A 17,586-nucleotide genomic window follows, 5' to 3' on the forward strand; every position below is an offset into this window, starting at 1 on the left:
CATTAAAGCGAAGACGTTTTTCGTCGCGGCGAGATCTATTTACGAAATTTCAGTCACCAACTTTCTCTTCCGAATGCGAAAATATTTTGTCGAGCCAACCCTACATAGGTAGGAATGATCATCAAAATAAAATAAGAGAAATCAGAGCTCGAACAGAAAGGTTTAGGTGTTCGTTTTTCCCGCGCGCTGTTCGGGAGTGGAATGGTAGAGAGATAGTATGATTGTGGTTCGATGAACCCTCTGCCAAGCACTTAAATGTGAATTGCAGAGTAATCATGTAGATGCAGATGTAGATGTTATTATCATTTAGAGGTGTATATCATCTGAAAAATAATGCTATGTCCACACCCACACCAGCTGGACGTTTCGCACGGCTTACCGTAGCTTACCAGTAGCAAAATCCTCCCGCCACATCATCATTATCTCATATTTGTCGAGTAGTAAAGGACGTAACTACAATTAAAAAGCCATAGAGTCTTATATTTATGTTACGTTCGTTCTTGCAGGATAGTTGGCATATGACAGAGTAGGAAGAACTGACACCTAATGTAGATAGTGTAACTTAGAAGATTCCAGTGAACTTCGAAAATTCACCTCACCCCCCTCCCTCACACCAGACATCTCATCTCCATGAGACGTCTCGATTTCGTCTCTTCCACAAAATGATTTAACGTATAGGTCTTCCATCCAATCGGAATCGAGAACAGACTGTAGGTATACTGCTCTTAGGATGTCGTAAATAAATGGATTAGTCTCCAGAGTTCCCCACGAGTGCTCCTGCATCATACTTTGATGTTATAGATAGTGGCTGTTGGTATATTCCCATCCACACCCTGTCTTTGCGGTATCGTTGGAATGGTCCATTGTTCAATGAATGGCGCATATGTTGGAGTCCTGTACTGACGTGTATGATGCTGTTCGAAACACTCGGTGCACTTCCGCTACACAGAACCACCATCACAGGGAGAGGAATGGAATGGAATGATTTTCATATACCAAAACAAACATGTAACTACCCTCATTCATCCACATTTTCGTCGTATTTTCCTCAATTTTAGGTATTTTTCATGAACTTCTCAGTTTTACCGTTTTTTCCGTAATTTCAAAGCATTTTACCCAATTACTCGAGGTCCAAACCACTGCTATCGACGACTTCTCACGTCAACAAAACGTCTCATCGCGTCGTTCTCGTGATGCTACCACTCAGCTGCATTGTAGCAAGGTTCTCAGTTTCTGTATCATTGTTAAACCACCACGTCCATTACGTTGTGAGTGCTATATGCATGTGCACATATCGTGAACTCTATTAAACTGCCCATATCACATGACACAAGTACTCTTTCGTAGGGCGAGAAATAGCCAGCTGCAAAGAGGAGGTGCAAAAACTACATTCCTTAGCCGAAACACTTCATAAATTCGGTAAGATTGTATTACAATTGGCCGTTTGCCCGATATCACACTTTGATGTTTACCACCCCAAGAAATGAATCAGATACATAGCAGCACACTGTCCTCTATTTCGAAACAAGCTACCCATTCGTTGAACCTATTGGCTAAGGATTCTGAGCAAAACTCTAGATGATCTCTCTTTATGCATCTCGTAACTCTTTCTTTGTCTATAACCAACCCTCCCTGCAACATAGTCTCTGATTTAATTTGGAACTGACCAGAAGTATGAGGGTACTAAACACGCCACATTCAATGCCTCGTGAAGGACCAGCATGAGTTGAGTTCCACGTAATCAATACAATTCGATGTTTGCTTTTAAAAAGAGTATAAATCATGTTCCAAACTTATACAATCGACCAATGCTGGTGATATAGATCGGTATTATCATTCCAATACTGAAACTGCCATTCTGCGAAGATCATTCTGTACCAATATTACTCATGTCATCCATCCAATTATACACAATCTCTGTAGATGCAGGCAGACTGGAGGAGGTTATCACTCCTTATTGGTCTATAGAAGATATGAGCCTGATACATTTGAGAGTGTTGTGGTAATAGACGATTAAGAAGAAGAAATGTATAGTTTATGCATGATGAAGCTGCTCTTGGGTGTGTCAGCACCATTAACAGAGACGTCCAGGTGTTCAGGGAGGTGTTTGATTGTGATCTTTCGATCAATTCGAACGAGAGTGTCTGCATGTTCCAACACTGCACAAGTCACGGCTATGTGTGGCCAGCCGGCACGCGGGAGATTGGACAGGTTTGTACGACCTTGTTGCAATGATGACAGACGTCTCGCTCAAAGACTCGCCATGCTTTAGTTTACTTCCAGGTCTCCGTAGACACTCTGCAAGCGCCTATGAATATCTGCGACGCTCTGGTTTTCCGCCAAAAGAAACTGAATGACAGCCCTATGCTTGGAACGCACCACCGTTACAGACGCCGTTTTGAAGGCTACATATAGCGCCGCTACTCATCGGAACTTCAGGAAACTAAACGGGCTGAGTGGGGAATATTCCACCATTCCGACACCAAATTCCGCAGTTTTTCAACCGTAATTGGCAGAGAAAAAAGGTGTTGCATTACTTTATTGAACGCTCCTCGTACCATTCCATTTACCCTGTTGCCCTGATATACAGCACCATCCAACTGCAAAACCTTTCATTCAGTTTTCGGCGTTTGTGTAAGAATGGGTCCTTCCAGAGAGATGAACGACCTTGGCAGCCGCAGGATACTCGTACACCAGTTCTGAATCAACAGATTGCACAGCATATTGAGGCCAACTTCAGTACAAGCTTCAGGAATAGGGCCCACCAGCATGGAGTAAACCAAAGGACGGGGTAGTGTATCCAGTATGAAAACAGATACCACTATCAATCCCAACATGCGCAAAGATTATCGGCAGTGATCTTTAGCAGTGAAGCGACCTTTGACAGAGATCACATCACAGACGTACATTGTCGTCATCTGTGCTAATGGAAATCTTCGGGGATCGCATTAGTAATGGTTTAGCATCAATATTTGGTCAGGGATCCTGGCGATTTGAACCTGGTGTTTCACAACAACGCATTAATGGACACATGTACGTGTAATTCCTACAGAACACTCTACCTGTTTTGTTAGAGAATGTGTCTTTAGCCATACGACTGGTAATGAGACTGATGCATGAGCATCAACACATTTCCGAGACACACTTTGTTGTCACCTCAACAACATTTTCCCCAGGATATGGAAAGAGCTTGGAGGTCCTTGTGGCTGCCCTAGGCGATCACGGGACTTATGTCTTCTTTTGTCTTACTTGTGGGCGCATATGAAAAGTGCTGCATATGCTGAACATATTAATGATGTGAAGACGCCTGAACAGCGTGTTCATGCAGCCTGCGACACTTTGCGATACTGCTTGCAACACTCGAAAGAATGAGGCAGTGCATGATACAACGAGTGAAAGCTTGCTTTGCATCACGTGGCGGCCATTTTTAAGAGCTTTGTCACACGGGAGAAATTAATGTAATGTAATGAAGTATTGCTAATTGGTTTATAGCAGACTCACCACCCATTTCCCGACATATGTTGACATGAACTATTTTGTTTCTTTTCCTGTCAGGAATCACCTCCAGAAGTTAATCCTCTTACTTAATAGTTGCCTTGTAGAGAGAGAACTTCCTAGCAGCGCCAACTAGTGAGATAAACAGAGGAAAAATCTATGTGTACGGCCAAGCACGTTTGCTGGCAACTGTCCGGAGACGACTTCCGTAAACATGTATTGAGACTAGACGTTCCTTAAGGGGACACTGCAACTCATTGTTCAACACGACCACGAGAGATTTATTGGCTGTGGCTCTGAACCGGACCAACAAGTGGGAACATCGCACGGCCCACTGCTTTTACTGCTGTATCGATCAGGGATATATGATAGCGGCGGAACCTTGTTTCTTTTACAGTTATGAAACGATTCCGAAAATTCAAACGATTTGCGATTAAACAGCGATAAACTTTGCTTCAGAGTGCCTGTTATACTTCTCGTTTGGTTTAAATTCAGTCGCGGAGGTACTTACCACACACACTGCTTCCTGTCTGCAATATTTCATGCGCTCTGTTCATGACTTGTCCGCCCCGTATATGAGTGTGGTCAGCACGCCTGACTGCCATGCCGAAGACTCAGCTTCGATTTCTGATAGCGGCAGATACTGTCTTGATGGGAGGACGGGATTGGGGTGCACAGTGCCTCGTGAGACCAACAAAGGAAGTAGTAGCGGCTCCAGTTGACGAAAACTGGCAGCGGGCGGGAGGGCCCTGTGCTGACCGCACATCCCTCTATACTGCATCCAATGATGCCATTGGAAGAGGATGACACGGCGGTCGGTTGATATCGATTGGCTCACCAGAGTCCGTGGACGGAGTTTACGATTATGTGTTAATGATCCACTTTATCAATCGTCTCTTGAGACAGAGGTGGATATTGTTCCATACCATTAGACAAATTATGTCCGTCACTAGGTGACAAACCCGGCACTGGCCAGGTATTCATTTTGTCAATTTTCTATTAAAACCGGAAACAAAACAAAAATGAAATGTATGTGTAGCGTAATATCGTAAAATTCCATTTCCATGTATTCGTGAAAGCACTTTTGAAATTATGCAGTAGTCTCGGTGTGAAATGATCCTGGGCAGTTTTTGTGAAATGGGCGCAGTTGCTTCGCGTATCTACAACGCTATTTTGTGAACTATTGCAACACCTCTTCATAGCTTTATAGACAACTGTTTTCGCCTGCAGCTGTTTGCACTTCGCAATTGAAAGCTGCGAAATGCGCTCCCAGTTATCAGGGATTTCCTTAAGTTGACTCGACTATAGGACTGTGGTAGTAGTAGAAAACAAATGTATTAAAACTTCATACATAATGTGGCGTTTTTTTCAAACATCTCAGTGTTTATAACGTCATAGCTCCTGATCTATGTATCATACGATGATATAATTTTGTAGCTACATTTAGCGGCACTTGTGGATACTGTCTGCAAAACGTGTTGCGAATACAGTTAGTGGCAGGGACATAATACATTTAACGTCATGCACAACGCGGCAGTTTTCCAAGCGTCTCGATGTTTATGACATCATATCTACTGAACTATGATAGGTAGATGGTTGTTACTCCACAGCGATTGTTGCCTGGCAGCGAGGAATATGAGTACCACTCTTGGTTGCAATCCGTTTTGTGATTTAGGGGGAGATGTGTAACACACACACACACACACACACACACACACACACACACACACGCTTCCATTTTTATAATATCTATGGATTACAGGTATAATGACCTCAAATGAATCTTCAACAATGGTCGTTGTTCGCTTATGCCTCCATTTATCCCGAAGTAGATTGTCTTCAATGCTTACGAAGCTGCAACAAGTTCTTAATTCGATTAGGTTCTCTCAAGTGCAGTTCTTTTTGTACAAAATTTTAATTATTGCACAGATCTGTGATAAGCAAACAACATACACCCAACCATACTTCAAACTATGTTCACACGCAGAATCATTCCGACTTCTAAAGAATGATCCGCATTGGTTGAAACCACTCGACTCGGATTCGTCAGATGTAGTGTTCTGATATCCAGATTTAGGTTTTGCGCGAAATCCTTAAAGCGAATACAGATAAGTCCTTTGTAGAGACGAGTACAGAACATTTTTTCACACAAACGACATATCACTTGGTGCCTCCCTCCTCCCGACTCCTACTGATGACCTTGAGATATTTGTTGCCTTTCCTTCGGATCTTCGCCAGGTAGTTTTGAGATAAATATTATAATGTTTAACACGAAACATGAAATGAAGCACATGGTACAGAAGGAAATCGGGAACTTTCCTGATGCAATAGTAATTTGTTCACGTCAGCTTGCAATGCATTCACAAAGATGCGTTTCTGCTTGCAGTGCATTTGTCTTCCTCAATCCCGCTGATTAATCTCCTGGTGAGGTACAACATGACATGGATGGAAGCTGTTCACAACAAAAATACAAACAACGCTGGACTGACTTACTCTAGAACACCGCAGGCCACATAAGGCCCGCAGGCGCATCTGGCTCGCAACTCGTTTCAATTCGGCCTGGTGAAGAAATTCGTGGGGGAGAGAGCGAGTTAAGGGGCACTCACACGTACAATATTATTGTCAATATGTCAGTTTAATGACCACCAGAGGGGGAATGTTGTCATATTGTCAATACACGAAATGTCGTCGAACAGTGTTGATGCCGACCAAAAGATTCTCACCATTGCCAATATGTACTGAGCGTGTGAGAGTGAGTATTACCGGTTTGAAACTGACTAAGTCTTTAAACGAACAAGGAAGTGGTGGCTTAATTTATTTATTGTTACATACCTATGTGATCAGTCATCAAAATCATTTTTTGACAAATATTTGATAACTGCTTGCTAATAGTGTCTGTGGATATTGAAACACTAATTTTAAAACGAATGAGCTACCTATCACCGAAAATCAGAGCTATCCCTAACAGTAGGTCGACTCGAACGTGTGTATTACTATATAATTTTTTCTATTGTTACTTATATTAACATTAGTAAATAATTGTTATCCATTGCAGATGTATTAGAACACTCAAACTGCTGAAGTTAAAGGTAATGCGTAATGAATTAGCCGCAACTAGCTGCCTTAATTTTTTAATGAGATTTCAGAATAACCCACATCCAAACTCTGCAACCAAGACTGCTAGTTTTTTCATATCAGTCTCCATATGTTCACTTTGGTTATGTGTCATAAATATTGTTTCTTTATTAATAGCGAATTTTGCAATGGAAGCTTTTTTAGACAGCCATTGCAAAACTTCACAAATAAAGCAATAATGTGCATGAAGTGTAAATAAAATAGACATCTGAAGATAAGGTGAACATGAAATGAATGTTGTTGTTGTTGTTGTTGTGGTCTTCAGTCCAGAGACTGGTTTGATGCAGTTCTCCATGCTACTCTATTCTGTGTAAGCTTCTTCATTTCCAACCTACATCCTTCTGAATCTGCTTGATATATTCATCTGTTGGTCTCCCTCTACGATTTTTAACCTCCACGCTGTCCCCAATACTAAGTTGGTGATCCCTTGATGCCTCAGAATATGTCCTACCAACCAATCCCTTCTTCTAGTCAAGTTTTGGCACAAATTCCTCTTCTCCCCAATTCTATTCAGTACCTCCTCATTAGTTATGTGATCTACCCATCTAATCTTCAGCATTCTTCTGTAACACCATATTTCGAAAACTTCTATTCTCTTCTTGTCTAAACTATTTATCGTCCATGTTTCACTTTCATACATGACTACACTCCATACAAATACATTCAGAAAAGGTTCCCGAAACTTAAATCTATAATCGATGTCAACAAATTTCTCTTCTTCAGAAACGGTTTCCTTACCATTGCCAATCTACATTTTATATCCTCCCTACTTCGACCATCATCAGTTACTTTGCTCCCCAAACAGCAAAAGTCATCTACTACTTTAAGTGTCTCATTTCCTAACCTAATTCCCTTAGCATCACCTGATTTAATTCTATTACATTCCATTATCCTCGTTTTGCTTTTGTTTCTCTTCATCTTATATCCTCCTTTCAAGACACTATCCATTCCGTTCAATTGCTCTTCCAGGTCCTTTGCTGTCTCTGACAGAATTACAATGTCGTCGGCAAACCTCAAAGTTTTTATTCCTTCTCCATGGATTAAATTCTTACTCCGAATATTTCTTTTGTTTCCTTTACTGCTTGCACAGTATATAGATTAAATAACATCGGGGATAGTCTACAACCATGTCTCACTCCTTTCCCAACCACTGCTTCCCTTTCATACCCCTCGACTCTTATAACTCTCATCTGGTTTCTGTACAAATTGTAAATAGCCTTTCGCTCCTTGTATTTGACCCCTGCCACCTTCAGAATTTGAAAGAGAGTACTCCAGTCAACATTGTCAAAAGCTTTCTCTAAGTCTACAAACGCTAGAAACGTGGGTTTGCCTTTCCTTAATCAATCTTCTAAAAAATATCGTAGGGTCAGTATTGCCTCACGTGTTCCAACATTTCTACGGAATCCAAACTGATCTTCCCCGAGGTCGGCTTCTATGTTTTTCCATTTGTCTGTAAAGAATTCGTTTTAGTATTTTGCAACAGTGATTGATTTAACTGATAGTTCGGTAATTTTCACACCTGTCAACACCTACTTTCTTTGGGATTGGAATTAGATATTCTTCTTGAAGTCTGAGGTTGGGTCGCCTGTCTCATACGTCTTGCTCAGCAGATGGTAGAGTTTTGTCATGGCTAGCTCTCCGAAGGCTAGCAGTAGTTCTAATGGAATGTTGTCTACTCCCGGGGCCTTATTTCGACTTAGGTTTTTCAGTGCTCTGTCAAACTCTTCACGTAGTATCATATCTCCCATTTCATCTTCATCTGCGTCCTCTTTCATCTCCATAATATTTCCCTCAATTACATCGCCCTTGTATAGACACTCTATATTCTTCTGCCACTTTTCTGCTGTCCCTTCTTTGCTTAGAACTGGTTTACTATCTGAGCTCTTGACATTCATATAAGCGGTTCTCTAGGCTCCAAAGGTCTCTTTTCCTGTAGGCAGTACCTATCTTACCCCTAGTGATATATGCCGCTATATCCTTACACTTGCCCTCTAGCCATTCCTGCTTAGCCATTTTGCACTTCCTGTCGATCTCATTTTTTAGACGTTTGTATTTCTTTTTGCCTGCTTCATTTACTACATTTTTATATATTCTCCTTTCATCAATTAAATTCAGTATCTCTTCAGTTACTCAACGATATCTACTAGCCCTCGTCTTTTTACCCACTTGATCCTCTGCTGCCTTCACTATGTCATCTCTCAAAGCTACCCATTCTTCTTCTACTGTATGTCTTTCTTGTTAATCGTTCCCTAATGCTCTCTCTGAACCTCTCTACAACCTCTGGTTCTTGCAGTTTATCCTGGTCCCATCTCCTTAAATACATGCCTATTTGCAGTTTGTCCGGTTTTAATCTATAATTCATAACCAATAAATTGAGGTCAGAGTCCACATCTGTCACTGGAAATGTCTTACAACTTATAACGTGGATTCTAAATCTCTATCTTAACATTACATAATCTATCTGTAATGTTTCAGTGTCTCTAGGCCTCTTCCACGTATACAGCCTTCTTTCATGATTCTTAAACCAAGTGTTAGCTATGATTAAGTTATGCTCTGTGCAAAATTCTACCAGGCGGCTTCCTCTTTCATCCTTACTCCCATTCCACATTCACCTACTACTTTTCCTTCTCTTCCTTTTCCTACTATCGAATTCCAGTCACCCATGACTATTAAATTTTCGTCTCCCTTCAATATCTGAATAGTTTCTTTTATCTCATCACACATTTATTCAGTCTCTTCGTCATCTGTGGAGCTAGTTGGCATATATACTTGTACTACTGTGGTAGGCGTGGGCTTCATGTCTATCTTTGCGACAATAATGCGTTCACTATGCTGTTCTTAGTAGTTTACCTGCTCTCCTACTTCTTTATTTATTATCAAACCTACTCTTGCATTACCTCTATTTGATTTTGTATTTATAACCCTGTATTCACCTGACCAGAAGTTTTGTTCCTCCTGCCACCGAACTTCACCAATTCGCACTATATCTAACTTTAATCTATCCATTTCCGTTTTTAAATTTTCTAACCTACCTGCCCGATTAAGGGATCTGACATTCCATGCTCCGATCCGCAGAACGCCAGTTTTGTTTCTCCTAATAACGACGTCCTACTGAGTAGTCCCTGCTCGGGGATTCGAATGGGGGACTATTTTAGCTCCGGAATATTTTACTCAAGAGGACGCAATCATCATTCAACCATGCAATAAAGGTGCATGCCCTCGGGAAAAATTACGTCTGTAGTTTCCCCTTGCTTTCAGCTGATCTCGGTACTAGCACAGCAAGGTCGTTTTGGTTAATGCTACAAGGCCAGATCATTCAGTCATCCAGACTGTTGCCCCTGCAGCTACTGAAAAGGCTGCTGCCCCTCTTCAGGAACCACACGTTTGTCTGGCCTCTCAACAGATACCCCTCCGTCGCGGTTGCACTCATGGTACAGCTATCTGTATCGCTGAGGCACACAAACCTCCCCACCAACGGCAAGGTCCATGGTTCATGGGGAGGGGGGGGGGGATGAAATGAATGTATTCTCGAGAACATGTAGTTTGAGGCACAGAACCAATACTAATCTTTAAGCATGTGGCTATTTCATTCAGAATTACGCGTCTGTTCTCCTTTACAAGCTCCTCCAGTAACGCAGTGTTCTCGTCCGTCACTATGTGGGGAACCAGTCCTGGTCTTGGGGCATCCTCCACAGAAGTTACACTGCTTTTAAACTTCCTAGACCAGTCGCACACTTGCTGCAACGATAAACACAAATTACCGTACTGCGCTGACATTCTGCGATGAATTTCGATTGGTTTGACACCTTCATTACCCAAAAAAATACATCACAGATCGCTGTTCAGTTATGATGCATGTTGACAGTGGGGCAGCCATCTTGTTGTGGGGGCTGGTGCCTTCTTCTGCGTTGTAGCATCACTGGTGCCGGTGCAGGTTCGAGTCCTCCCTCGGGCATGGGTGTGTGTGTTTGTCCTTAGGATAATTTAGGTTAAGTATGTGTAAGCTTAGGGACTGATGACCTTAGCAGTTAAGTCCCATAAGATTTCACACACATTTGAACCTTTTTTTGTAGCAACACTCTGCCACCCGTCGGTCAATTTCTGAAACTCAAGGAACACCACCGCCACCTACCAACTCCATCAAACAACTTTTCGAAATTTTATGGAACTTTTAAGGTTTTTATTTGGATCACCCTCGTATTGAATCACTGCTGCGGGTTACCTAAGGCTGCCCATGCCTGCTCTAGAGGCACTCGCACATTCTTTCGAGTAACATGTATATTATGAGTAACAGCTGCCTCGTCGGAGGCTTGCTCCTTACACTCTGAGTAGTATTTACTGCCTTTGCAATAACAACTGTCTTGCATTTTCGCTGAATTATCGTTTTTGTTGGACACCGGCCGACTCAATAACTTTGGACGTAAAAATCACTTCTTCTCTCTGCGCTCCTTCTGCAATGTCAATAAACAAGTAACACATCTAGTTTCACTTGGTCTATGAACGACATTTATCTTTTCAAACTAACCAGCAAAAGTCACACATGTACGACACACATAGAATGAAGGCTACATTTCCTTTGCTCCCCTTTTATACCGGTGTCGCAGCAGTGCAACACACTATTTTTTCATTATCTGTAGTGATGCATGTCCTCATTGGACAGTAAAGTTTCAAGCTCGAAACAGATAAATCCTAGGTGAGCCGTGGTACTCATTGTGAAAGGATCCTTTCCTACGACAAAAAGATCTTTGCGAGAATTTCGAGTAGTCGAGTAGGGAAACTAGCAGCGAGAGGTCGGGGTTAAGGCGCGAACGAGGAGACGCGTGCGGATGGCGGTCGCGAGAGGGAGTTTGGATGATTGCTGTAGGCCCACACAATGTGTGGACACCGGTCCCTAGTCATCGGCTACCGCTGGCTTAGTCTGCTAGGACTGCCTTTTGCTCAGGTGGTCCGTGGAGCTGTGTAGTGATGGCCTCGTGTCTATTGATATCACTGTGTACACTGCCTGATGGGGGCAATTCCGGCGACTGAAAACGTCTGTTTTAGTGCACTACTTCTTGAGCCACGTAATTGGTCGCCTTTTCCTCCATGTTGTTGGACAAGCAATTGAAGCGTTTATGGTGGTCCAAATGGTCTGGGGCAATCAGTTGATGTGCAAGAAAACTGCCCAATGCAGTAACCATACTTCTAATATTGCTGTGACAAAGGAGAACGGGTTGGCGCGTTCGCCTTGGATTATTATGGACTAAGTTATGCACATAACAGTTGTGTTAAAGTTATTATCTTTAAATGTTTTTGTTAAACTGTCTCGCTTAATTTGCTTGCTACTTGCCAACTGATCTGTATTTACGTGTGTGACTAGCAGTATTTTCTTACATTCTACGCGAGTGCACGAATTTCATTTAATCACGTTTTAATCTCTGTATGTTGGTTTTATGATTTTAGCCGGCTGTGTGTCTTGAGTAATGATTGTTTCTGAAATACAGTGACTAACGGCCTTATTTGTGTTTGTATTCCTGATGTTATAAATTTAATTAGTTATTTTCTTAATGTTAGTATATGCTATCCTTAAGTTTTTTCACGAATTCATGGAATTGCTAGAAGCTAAAGGTGTTGATTGCCTTACTAATTGCTAGATATGTAAACAAACATCTTACTTAGAATGCTATTACTATGAATATTTTCCTGGGATTCGTTAAAGCTATTTATGACAGAGGGCGCTTAAGAAAAATTTTGCCTCCTCTAAGGAGATCGTTATTTTAAATACACACATCAAAAAAAGTTTTGCATCACCTCGGTTCCAAGAGTTCCGAAACCTGTACAGAAAATTGGAATAGAGGTCAACATGAACATCATTTCCGCCCTTTTATTGTTCATGGAAGCCACACATTGCATGTTGTACTTCCATATAGCGAGACCTTCAGAGGTAGTGGTCGAGATTGCAGTGCACACCGGTACCTCTAATACTCAGTAGCACGTTCTCTTGCATTGATGCATGCCTGTATTCGTCGTGGCATACTATCCACACGTTCGTCCAGGCACTGTTGGTCCAGATTGTACCACTCTTCAACGGCGATTAGAAGTAGATCCCTCAGAGTGGTGGGTGGGTCACGTTTTCCATAAACAGCCCTTTTCAATCTATCCCAGATATGTTCAATAGGGTTCATCTATGGAGAACATGCTAGCCAGTCTAGTCGAGCGATGTCGTTATCCTGAAGGAAGTCATTCACAAGATGTGCACGATGGGGGCGCGAATCGTCGTCCATGATGACGAATGCCTCGCCAATGTGGTTGCACTATTGGTCGGAGGATGGCATTCACGTATCGTACAGCCGTTACGGCGCCTTCCATCCATGACCACCAGCAGCGTACATCGACCTCATATAATGCCACCCGTATACAGCAGGGAACCTCCACCTTGCTGCACTCGCTGGACAGTGTGTCAAAGGCGTTGAGCCTGACCGGGTTGCCTCCAAACTCGTCTCCGACGATTGACTGGTTGAAGGCATACGTGATGCAAATCCTGAGTGGTCCATTCAGCATGTTGCTGGGCCCATCTGTACCGCGCTGCATGGTGTCGTGGTTGCAAAGATGGACCTCGCCATGGACGTCGGGAGTGAAGTTACTTAACACGCAGCCTATTGCGCACAGTTTGAGTCGTAACACGACGACCTGTGGCTGCGCGAAAAACATTATTCAACGTGGTGGCGTTGCTGTCAGGGCTCCTCCGAACCATAATCCGTAGGTAGCGGTAATCCACTGCAGTACTAGCCCTTGGGCGGTCTGAGCGAGGCATGTCATCGACAGTTCCTGTCTCTCTGTATCTCCTCCATGTCCGAACAGCATCGCTTTGGTTCACTCCGAGAAGCCTGAACACTTCCCTTGTTGAGAGCCCTTCCCGGCACAAAGTAACAATGCAGACGCGATCGAACCGCGGTATCGACCGTCTAGTCATGGTTGACCTACAGGCATAACGAGCCGTGTACCTTCTTCCTGGCGGAATGACTGGAATTGATCGGCTGTCGGACCCCCTCCTTCTAATAGGCGCTGTTCAAGCATGCTTGTTCACGTCTTTGGGCGGATTTAGTGACATCTCTGAATAGTCAAAGGGACTGTGTCTGTGATACAATATCCACAGTCAACGTCTGTCTTCAGGAGTTCTGGGAACCGGGGTGATGCAAAACTTTTTTTGATGTGTGTATATCTGATACTGTTCAAGCTGTGATCTGAAGAAAAAAAATAATTTTCTTTCTCCATCTTAAGATTTCAGTATCATAAATGCTTGTAATTAGTTATGGTTAATATATCAAATTAAGTTTGTCAATTGTTAAATAAATTTTCTGTTAATATTTTTTAACTGTGAATGGTGTTCCTGCTGTGCTGCCCTTGGGTTCCCCTTCCACAGCACAGCCTTTGTTCTGGTCTTTACCTTCCCCCTGGCAAAATCATTTTCACTAATTTCCGAATATTGTAATTACTCCGAAACGAGGAGTGTAGAGAGTGATACGTCCTTGAATTCGTCTTTATCAGAACCACAATATCAGCAGCAAAAGTTTTTATAGGTCCATTTGAAAAAACGAAGTTGTTACGGATATCTACGTAATTAATATAGCTATAAAAGAGTCTGTGCGTTGGTCAGTGAAACAGGATGCGGTGCGGGAACTTCCTTCTTGAAAAAAAAAAATCATAAAACAGGAAGTATTGGAGGTATTAATTTAATTCTCTTTTCTTTATATCTAAAATTTTATTCCATTAGATTTTTAAAATTATATAGTGAAGGTGGCCTCAGTAATTCTCAATGCATTTGAAGAGTCGAAATCGAAAGTTTCGGTGCACTCAGTCCAGCATGTCTGTGTATGTTGGTAAATACAGCACGAATATTGTTTCGCTAGCTCACCCATGATCCGTGAACGATCGGTACACTCCAAGGATTTAAGATACCTCCATAAGAAAAACTTGCGGGGGGCTAAATCTGGCGAGCATACTGGCCACTCAAGTTCCCCCCCCCCCCCCCCCCCCCCCACCCGCTCTCCTCAAAGAGATGAGACAGTCGGAGAAATGTTCGCGCAAGAGTGTGACGCTGATGCCGTGTGAGCCGTCACACAGTCTTGTTCGAACCAGACATCTCCCACATCCATTTCTTCAAGTTCAGGAAGAAGAACTATTAAATCATCTGGACATAATGCGCAATAGTGGCCGTAACTGCCCTGTCGATCTCTTCGAAAAACCATGGACTAATAATGTCAATTTTGGATAATGCCCACCAGTCACACATTCTGTATGCAGGGACTGCTCATGAAGTTCTCGTGGGTCCGTGCCACTCCAGTATGTTGTGTTTTGTTTATTCAAGCAACCAGAAAAACGAAAATGTGCCTCGTCGCTGAAGAACGCAACTGCCATTAAGTGTGTTTACTGCAAGTTTGTGGCGTGAAATCTGAAGCCTTCATGAAAAATTCATCTCACTGTGCCATCGGAGACTGAAAGAGCAGCTGCATGTTTGCGTAGAGATCGCTTTGGGAAATTCAAAACCACCAGCCTTACTTTCTCGACGTTTTCTGTTGTCCTGCACACTACCTGTCACCATGAACGTCCCCACCACATAACAATCGATTTTCGATAAGGAACACGACCTGCAGGTACGACATTAAACTATTCCCTGAATGCACTCCGGGTTGTGATGACCGAACGGCCATTGGAAAAGTAAGACGCCCACTCTATCCAATGGGTTCACTCCCACACAATGACCGCTGTGCGGTGCGCGTTTCAAATTAGGAAGTTCCTACGCCGCACCCTATATTTGATGTTAACAACTTACCTTAGTTGAATCATCCCGTTTATATGAATTACACTACGGCCTGTCGTTCCATAATCAGTACCCAACGTTGATGTAGTCCTGCTGACAATTTCCCCTGTCTGCCTTTTATTACAGAAAGCTCCAATACTGTTCTTTACCCAGTTTCTGTTACTGATGGCGAGCCTTTCGTAGATAGTATCCTGCACAACTTTTCCACGTGTTATTGCTGGCAAGGATAAAGTCACGCATTGTACGCTGTGTATTTGTGGATCATGTATCAGATTAACGGACATAACACCGGCACGCACATTCGATCCGAGTCTGGTTCGCTTCTATGCCTCGCAAGTCAACGCCAATACGTCGTGATATACTGACATTTACAAGGGATAATCATAAAGTTTTAATTATCACTTCGAAAAAAGAAAATTACGTTATTAATTACTGGTTTAGTTGCAGGTACACGTCTGCAGTGCGGTAAGCCGCCGCACCACATTTCCGCAGCACGCCGCCAGATGGGCCAAATCCCTTTGATAAAGTGAAGCATCGTGCGGTATTTCGTATTCTGCAACAGTCTATGCTGATTTGGTGAAAGTTTACGGAAAAAGTGCATTAATCATATGACAAGGACCAGGATTTTAATGACAAGTCATATTTTTTCCTGAACTTTATGGTGAATTTTACAACAATTTATGTACGAATCAGGTATTGTAGTGTAGAAAAATATTTTTTTATTGTGCTTATAATGACATATTTACACCTTTTTCAGTAACAGGTTATATTTCGGCCTACTTCGGCAAAAATGCAAAATTTGTCGTATCTTTCAGAACACAAGAATAAAAACATGTAAGATGTTGCTCACTTAAGAATGTTTCAGGTAATACTGTCACAAAGAAACGCAACAATTATTACGAAGCTTTATTTATCAGGACCGTAGTAGACAAGCAATGTAACACACTAGTCGGTGCGCTGACGTAAGACATTGTTCAAAATTAAAATTAAGCCGTCGTTTTACGATCTAATAACTTGAATGTGTAGCAGATAAAAAAGCACGTTCAGTATTAATACGTGAATCTATAAGAAAGTGTAAGAAATGAAAATGAAACAGAGATTTCGGTGCACGAACTAATAACTAAATACAGACGAAAAAACACAGAACTGGATTTGCTATTACATAATTTTACAGAATAGTGGGGAAAAATCAAATTTGTTTTATAATCTAATAGTTAACGTGTAAAGCATTAGGGTCTGTGTAAGAAGATGCTGCATAATAAGTGTTCGCAATACCTTCAATCCATGTAAGGGCTGAATAGTTTTGTACTGCAGCTACTGCTCTTTCTAATGGTATTAGCAAAGCTTTTACGTATTTATCGACAGAACTGAACTACGTTATTTATATACACTTTTTCATCTCAGCGTACTCTCCGATAACGTATATTTCCGCGATAGCTATACATTTCAGCAGACGCCAAGAACACGCATCGGTTGTAATATACTACAGTATCAGTATGACGTGACTGTACAGAGCAGAGCGGCCTGGGTCACTCGGGTATTGTTTAGTATTTCCGGCCCCTTCGGTCACGTCTACACGTAAACGAGGATTAGTTCCGCGTTCTGCCATCGGCAATTGTAAAATAAACAGGTAATACGTAGTTTCTAAATCCAATGAATGTGCTGTAAGTTATAATAAAAATCACATTATTATCTTATGTTTTTAGAACTAAAATGAATAAATAAAGAAACTCACCAGTCAGCAAAGTTTGCGTCTGGCTTTGACGGCAGAAAACTCGTTGATCATATCTTCATAGTTCAGACGGTTATCAGTTAGGAGGTCGGCTTCGATGTGAAGAATGGACAAGGCGTTCAGTCTCTCCTCAGATAACATAGAACGTGGGTACGATTTCAGTCTTTTAAGAGCCGAAAACGGGCGTTCTGCTGAACAATTTGTAAGTGCCATACATAGAAATATTAAAAGACCAATTGCAACATTCGGAAACACGGACTGTAACCTCTCTTTTCGTAAAAATTTACTTGTTTCGACTGGTATATCACTAATCTCAGACGATTTCAAAAATTCCACGAAATGTACACATTCACTAGGGAAGGAAGGCTCTAAATCTGTGTCACATGACGCTTGGAGTTTTGCTATACGTTCAGCATTATCGTCA

The 17,586-nt window shown here is 42.1% G+C and overlaps 1 protein-coding gene and 1 long non-coding RNA gene across 2 annotated transcripts in view; one reads left to right on the top strand and one right to left on the bottom strand.

The window, feature by feature from the left end:
- LOC126175184 (uncharacterized) overlaps nt 1-15,972 on the top strand; it is a 50,313-nt gene extending 34,341 nt beyond the window's left edge. The window contains exon 3 of the long non-coding RNA XR_007535538.1: nt 15,872-15,972. This is a non-coding gene — a long non-coding RNA (uncharacterized LOC126175184). The remainder of the gene's footprint in view (nt 1-15,871) is intronic.
- LOC126175183 (uncharacterized) overlaps nt 1-17,586 on the bottom strand; it is a 273,671-nt gene that overhangs the window by 110,899 nt on the left and 145,186 nt on the right. The window lies entirely within an intron of this gene.

The sequence above is a fragment of the Schistocerca cancellata genome, chromosome 3 (genome assembly GCF_023864275.1).
Source record: "Schistocerca cancellata isolate TAMUIC-IGC-003103 chromosome 3, iqSchCanc2.1, whole genome shotgun sequence".
Taxonomy (NCBI): domain Eukaryota; kingdom Metazoa; phylum Arthropoda; class Insecta; order Orthoptera; family Acrididae; genus Schistocerca; species Schistocerca cancellata.